General features: G+C 44.8%; 1 protein-coding gene across 1 annotated transcript in view; it reads right to left on the bottom strand.

The window, feature by feature from the left end:
* Window positions 1-584, bottom strand: part of Esco1 (establishment of sister chromatid cohesion N-acetyltransferase 1) — a 68,741-nt gene extending 68,157 nt beyond the window's left edge. Inside the window, exon 1 of the mRNA XM_013014822.1 lies at window positions 242-584. The gene's annotated coding sequence lies outside the window, so the exon portion shown is untranslated. The remainder of the gene's footprint in view (window positions 1-241) is intronic.
* Between the last annotated feature and the right edge of the window lie 7,170 nt (window positions 585-7,754).

Raw genomic sequence — 7,754 nt, 5'->3', positions numbered from 1 at the left:
GCCCCGGGCCGCCCGCAGGCAGGCAGCAGCAGGTGACGGGGCCCGGGACAGCGACGCGCAGGGCAGTCCCTACCTCGGACCGGGCGTCCCCGAGCCTCCCACCTCCCGGCCAGGACCGCGAGGCGCCCGGACCCGACGAGGCAGAGGGGTGAGAGACACGGTGACCCCCAAGGAGGGAGGGACAGGAAGGACAGCAGCCCGCGCACTCCGGGCGCAGGGACCGTCACGGACGCGCGCCTACCTCCCTCCGGCCCCCGCCGAGGATCTCACGCTCGGTGCTAGCCGGACGCTTCACATCCGGGTACCGGGAGACAGCTGCTTCTGCCGCGGCCGCCGCCTCCTCCCCGCGCGAACGCCAAACTTCCGGCGACGGCGTCGACGCCTGGTCGGTCAGATGGGTGTTACCTGGGACCATCAAGGGTGCGCTTGCGCAGCGCTATTTCTCGACTCCTAATCCTCTCAGCTGACTCGCCCAGAAGAGGAAGATGGCCGCCACTCTCGCCGTGTGTCACGCAATTTTTTTTTTTTTTTACCCCAGCCAGAGCGGCTGGGCGTCGGAGAACAGCGAGCCCCAATCCACCATCAGCGCAGGCGCAATGGGAGGCCTCGCGTGCGCGTCTCCGCGGGTGGGCGCCGGGCGCGGCGGCGGCGGCGCCCGCTAGCGGTTGTCGTTCTTCCCGTCGGCGGTCATCTGGAAGCAAACCACCCCGACCTCCAGGTGGAGTGGTTAAGTCTTGGAAACCCTGGCCACCGCTGCCTGTAAACTTCAAGTATGAACTTCAATCTGCGTTTTCTAGTCCGAGAGTATTTGCTACCTTGGGAACCAATATTAAAAAGGATGGCTGCGCCGAGTGCTGGTGGCTCACGCCTGTCATCCTAGCTACTCCGGAGGCTGAGATCTGAGGATCGGGTTCAAAGCCAGCCCGGGCAGGAAAAGACCCAATTAACTACCAAAAAAGCCCGAAGTGGTACTGTGGCTCAAGTAGAGCACTGGCCTTGAGCACAAAAGCTCAGAGACAGCACACAGACCCCAAGCTCATACTCCAATATCGGCACAAAAACAAACAAGAGGAGAAATTAGAATAGCCTACTAGATTTAGTCAAGGCGCACACTCAAAGCTTGGGCTCTTCAAAACCTCTGAAGATAGAACTCAGGGTTCTCTATGTAGGATTTGTGGCTCTTGTTTGAAACTTTTGTTGTTGTTGTTCTCTTTGCTTACAAAGCTGTGGGGAAGGGTAAATCCATATTTGTGCCGTTCCGAATAGGAAGAGAGATGATTGTAAGTGGGCTCTCCCCTTCCTGCCCTCCCCTTTTGATGCCAAGCCCAATCAAAAAAATGACAGTCAAGCCTGATGTTTTTCTGACAGTTCATTTTTCACAAAACTTTAGTAAACTAGCTGGCAGTTTACCAAAGAGATCTTCTGGATTAGGTATTACAAGTGAGAACCTTCTCCATGTTACTGTATATTGCATTACTTGGCAAACACCTGCCCTCTGCACTCACACTGACCCCCAGTCCCTATTATGTATTTTTTTATTAATTAAAAAAAGTAACTTGAAGCCAGCCAGTTGACTTAAGTTTAGTTACATAGTGAGATTTTTGCCTGAAAAAATAGAAAAATTAAGGCCTGCACCAAGTGGCTCATGTCTGTAATCCAAGCTACTCAGAAGAATGACATTGGGGTTCAAGGCCAGCCTAGACAGAAAAGCCTATTACGAAACTGTGCATCAGTGGCTCAAGCCTGTATTCCTAGGTACTCAGGAAGCTGAGATTTAAGGATCACAGTTCAAAGCCAGCCTGGGCAGGAAAATATCCAGAGACTCATCTCCAATTAACCACTTGAAAACTGAAGTAGAGCTGTGGCTCAAAGTGGTAGCCTTAAGTTAAAGAGCTCAGAAACAGTGCCCAAGCCCTGAGTTTGAAGCTAACCTGGACAAGAAAGTCCTTCAGACTCTTTTCTCCAAAAAACCACTATAAGATGAAAATGAATGTGTAGAGTCTTTAAGCAAAATGGCCCAGGGATAGTGCCCAGGACCTTAGTTCAAGATCCAGAAAGAAAAAGAAAGCTGGGTGCTGGTGGTTCATGCCTGTAATCCTAGCTATTCAGGAGGCTGAGATCTGAGGATCCGGTTCGAAGCCATCCCAGGCAGGAAAGTCTGTGAGACTCTTATCTCCAATAAACCACTAGAAAACCAGAAGTAGCACTGTGGCTCAAGCAGTAGAACGTTTGCCTTGAGCTGAAGAGAGCAGGAACAGCGCCCAAGCCCAGAGTTCAACCCCCATGACCAAAAAAAGAAAAACAGAAAAAGTGAACAGGATAATTTCATGCCAGACCGACCCTACTGCAAGTTGCAAATAAAGTTTTTCACAATATTACTCTACCCTTGCTATTTCAAGACCAACAAGTTATTGTTAGTGGAACTGGCAATACTACAGGGAGGAGGTATCCAAAAGGAAAGGGACCTTTTGTCTGGCACTTGGGTACTAGTCTCTTTACATTATCAAAAAGACTTTTAGAGGGGCTGGGAAGATGGCTCGGTGGTAGAGTGCTTGCCTTGCATGCATGAGGCCCTCAGTTCGATTCCTCAGCACCACATAATCAGAAAAGGCTGGAAGTGGGGCTGAGGCTCAGGTGGTAGAGCGCTGGTCTACAGCTGAAGAGCTGGGGGACAGCACCCAGGCCCAGAGTTCAGGCTCCACAACCGGCAAAAAAAAAAAAAAACTTTTAGGACACATTAGAGACCAAGAAAGTTTAATTAATAAAGCAAAGGAAAGGTAGATAGTATACAGCTAAGCATGAGTACAGATACATCTGCTAAAAGATGTGATGAGTCCTTTAAATTCATGGATATTTTTGGGGAAAAAGTAAATTAAGGGGCTGGGGATGTGACGGTGATAGAATGTTTATCTAGAATGCATGAAGCCATGGGTTTGATTCCTCAGTACCACATAAGCAGAAGAAAAAGCCAGAAGTGGCACTGTGGCTCAAGGAATGGAGTGCTATCCATGAGCAAAAGAAGCTCAGGGATAGTGACCAGCCCTGAGTTCAAGCCCTAGGACCAACAACAACAACAAAAAAGTTGAGGGTTTTGCTCAAATTCACCTTAAGGTAAGTTCTTCTCTTTGATGTGACTTTTGATATATTTTGTCATTCTTGTTTTGCTGTGTTTTATCAATTAGGTCTACAGACTATAAGGTTGACCCATTCATTCTGGTCATCATGGGATTAATGCTTGAGTATCCCTTTTTTTTGGGGGGGGGGTCCGGTCATGGGGCCAGAACTCTGGGCCTGGGCACTGTCCCTCAGCTCTTCAGTTCATGGCTAGTGCTCTACCACTTGAGCCATAGCGCGCCACTTCCGGCTTTTTTCTTTTTGCTTATGTGGTGCTGAGGAATTGAACCCAGGGCCTCAATGCATGCAAGGCAAGCGCTCTACCACTGAGCCACCTTCCCAGCCCTTGAGTATCCCTTTTAACAAAGAAAAGGTCCCACAAGATGCTCCCTTTCGGGAAAATATCTATCCTTGTTTATAAGTATTTTTATATGCAAGAACTTTTTTTTGTTGTTCCCAGGGGAGTCATTTTCCCAAGAATTTTTTTTTCTAGATAAGTGTTGTTCTTTATCCTTGCTCAATTCCCAGAGTACACTAGTTGTTTTGGCAAGCAGACAGGGTCAAAAGGAAAGAGCTATTCTTTTTTTCTTTATTTTTTTAACTAAACATTGCAGCTTATTGTGAAGTATAAGGTTTAAAAGAAAGAAAATAATGCCATGTGCTCTTTTTTTTTATTGTGAAATGCTGTACAGAGGGGTTACAATTACATGGGCAAGATAATGAGTACATTTCTTATCAAGCATTGCAGCCTCCTCCTTTGTTTCCCCTTCCCATCCCTTCCCTTCCCCCCTCCTGCCCAATGTGCTTTTAACCAAGCTATTCATTAATTCAGTGTTTGACTCTGAATTCCTGCTTCTGTCTTCTATAACTCATTATTCCTGATCTATCCTATGAGAAAGTAAGCTTCTTTCTTAAAAATTCAATCTAGAAAAAAACAAAAGTCAGGCCAGGCACTGGTGGCTCACCCCTGTAGGAAGCTGAGATCAGAGGATCTTGGTTCAAAGCCAGCCCAGGCAGGAAAGTTCATGAAACTCTTATCTCCAATAAACCACCAGGAAACTGGAAGTGGTGCTGTGACTCAAGTGGTAGAGCACTTGCCTTGAACTGAAGAGCTGAGGTACAGTGCCTAGGCCCAGAGTTCAAGCCCCATGACAAGAACAAAAAAAAAAAGCCAGGTGCATTTATTCCTAGGTATTCTAGAGGCTGAGATCTGAGAATTGTGGTTGAGAGCCAGCCTGAGCAGACAAATCTGAGAGATCATTGTCTCTAATCAGCAAAAACCTAAAACAAGGTATGGATCAAGTGGTAGAGTGTCAGACATGAGCAAAAAAGCCTGAACAAGCACAAGGCCCTCAGTTCATGCTCCAGGACCAACAAAAAAGAAAACAAGCCAACAAAAAGACAAAGAAAAACTTACAGCATTTTTATATAAATGAGGTCACAATAGCATTTCAATGGGCCATATTTGAGACTAATAACATAAATAAAGCATTATGATGACCCAACATATTTGAGAGGATGAGTATCTCATTGCCTTTTCAGTCAGATTTTTTTTTTTTTTGCCAGTCCTGGGGCTTGAACCTAGGCACTGTTCCTGAGCTACTTTTGCTCAAGGCTAGCACTCTACCACTTGAGCCACAGTGCCATTTCTGGCCTTTTCTGTTTATGTGGTACTCAGGAATCAAACCCAGGGCTTCATGCATGCTAGTCAAACACTACCACTAAGTCACATTTCCAACCCTAGATTTTTATTTATTTATTTTTATCATGGCACTTGAACTCTGGGCTTGGGCACTGTCCCTGAGCTCTTCAGCTCAAGGCTAGTGTTCTACCACTTGAGCCACAGTGCCACTTCTCGTTTTCTGGTGGTTAATTGGAGATGAGAGTCTCACAGGCTTTCCTTCCTGGGCTGGCTTTTAACCATGACCCTCAGATCTCAGCCTTCTGAGTAACTAGGATTACAGGCGTGAGCAATCAGCACCCCGCTCCCAGTTTTGTTTTGTTTTTTAATGCATGTAGTTTAGCCAGATGCCTCGGGGCTCATGCCTGTAATCTTACCTACTGAGGAGGTTGAGATTTCAGGATCTTGATTTGAAGCCAGCTGGGGCAGAAAAGTCCCCTTGAGACTCTTATCTTCAACTAACCACTCAAAAAACTGAAGTGGAGCTGTGGCTCAATTGTTAGAGCATTAGCCTTGAGCACAAAGAGGCACAAGGGCAATTCCCCAGCCCTGAGTACAAGCCCACAACAACAAAAATAATAAAAATGCTTGTAGCTGAGCATCAGTGGCTCACACCTGTAATTCTAGCTATTCAGGAGGCTGAGATCTGAAGTTTGAAAGTTTGAAGCCAGCCTGAGGCAAACAAAAAAAAAAAAAGAGCTGGAAGTGGAGATGTAGCTCAAGTGGTAGAGCACCAGCCTTGAGCACCGAAGCTCAGGGACAGAGTTCAAACCCCAGTACTGGTTTAAAAAAAAAGTAGTTATTGCAAATAAGGGACTGATTTATTTCTCTCTTTTTTTCTTCTTCCTCTTCTTCCTCCTTCTTTTTCTAGTAGCAGATTTGAGCTCCAGGCCTCATACCCACTTGGTTGCTTGCTCAGCTGGTACGGCTCTACTGGAGTCATAGCTGCAGCCCAGCTTTCTGCAGATGGACCTCTAGAGGGGTCTTGTAGCCTTTTCTGCTGGTTTTAAACTGATCATACAAGACCTTTGCCTCCTGAGTAGCTAGGATCGCAGGCATGAGCCATCGGTGCCTGGCAAATAACTGAATATTTTTATTTAAATCAAATAGCTATATAGCCAAGTAGCACTTTTATTTTTTAACTTAGCTACTTATCAGTATCATCATGTGTTTCTGTTTATTTAAAATTTCTCTTGAGATTGAGCTCTGAGCCAAACTTTTCTGCCTTCACTTTACTCAATATCTCAGCAACATTTAATTCAAAATTTACCCTCATGAACCTTTCTTTATTGGCTTCCAAAATGTCAAGTATACCTAATTTTCTTCCTGTCCCACTAGCTATTCTTAGCTCAATATTACGACAGTATTTTTGTTTGTTTTCGTGCCTGTACTGGAGCTTTGAACTCAGGACATTGTTCCTTACCTTTTTTGCTCAAGGCTGGTACTCTACCACCTGAGCCACAGCTCAACTTCTGGCTTTTTGGTGGTTAACTGGAGATGAGAGTCTGTCTACTGTTCAGGCTGACTTTTAACTGGGATCCTTAGATCTCAGCCTCTTGAGTAGCTAGCATTACATGCACGAGCCAATGACAGCTAGTAGGTTTTAGTTTAAATTCTGTCCTTGCACAACCATGTTCATTGCTGCACTATTCACAATAGCTAAGTAATGGGAACAGCCCAGATGCCCTAGAATAGATGAGTGGATCCAAAAAATATGGTACTTATACACAATAGAATTTTACACAGCTATTAGAATAATATTATGTCATTTGCAGGGAAATGGATGGACCTAGGAAAAAATCATTGTTAATTGATATAAGCCAAGCTCAGAGACACAAATGGCACATGTTCTCTCATATTCAGAAGTTAGATCTAAAATACACTGGGACATGATAAATTATACAATGCTCTAAGCATTTACACACATTGAGACCAAAGGAGGATATTCTTAGGAGACCAGCACAAAGACTCAATGCCTATGTGCCTCTGATCATCTAAAATAATATTTAAGGAAATTAACTCCAGGAAGTAGAAATGAAGTTTTTTCTTAATTTTGTTTTGTTGTTTACATATGTATTTGAGAGAGTAAGGGGGATACAGAAATGGAGGTGCAAAGAGTGAACAAATGCAGAAGTGGTACTCACTAGACAGTATGTTGAAAATTAACTATACAACTTATAGGTGGGTGGGAAGAGGAAAAGACTGGGGGAGAACAAGGGAAAGAGTGACATTGTCCAAAAAGACAATGTAACTGTAACCCCTATGTACATCACTTTTATAAAACCCCAAAATGCTCTAAAACTAGTTCCCCTCCTGGTTCTAAGAAGGTTCTCAGCTCCTGGGCCTACTATTCCATTCACAACTAAAAGAGTATAGTGTTCCATAAAAAGCCTGATTGGATTAGCTTTATGCCCATGCCAATAGTGGTCAAGTAATGGAATGTGATAATTTATAAAAAGGGTAGTCAGCATCACTAGGATCACATGGGTCACCAAAAGAATATTAGGAACTTCAGAAAGGCTGAGGGGTAAATGTTGAGAAGGCAGTACTCAAATATTCATTGCAGCCTTGATACTGAAATTGTGGTCTATGGACTAGGGACATTTCATTAATTGAATTTCTTGTTTACAATGGGGGTACTTCAGGCCCCTCAACAACTGAGACAGAATTTTCATTTTGGTTTCTCTATATGAGCCATATGCACACTAATTTAAAAGAAATTTTTTTTTGCCAGTCCTGTGGAACTGGGCACTGTCCCTGAATTCTTAGCTCAAGGCGAACACTCTACCACTTGAGCTACAGCACCACTTCTGGGTTTTTGGTGGTCAATTGGAGATAAACGTCTCAGGGACTTCCCTGCCCAGGCTGGCTTTGAACCGTGACCCTCAGATCTCAGCCTCCTGAGCTTCTTTTTTGCTCAAGGGCTAGCACTCTTACCACTTGAGCCATAGGGCCACTT

Source organism: Dipodomys ordii, unplaced genomic scaffold (genome assembly GCF_000151885.1).
Source record: "Dipodomys ordii isolate 6190 unplaced genomic scaffold, Dord_2.0 Scaffold25, whole genome shotgun sequence".
Taxonomy (NCBI): Eukaryota; Metazoa; Chordata; class Mammalia; order Rodentia; family Heteromyidae; genus Dipodomys; species Dipodomys ordii.
Note: the sequence above shows the minus strand (reverse complement) of the source record. Positions and strands in the feature narration are given on the sequence as shown.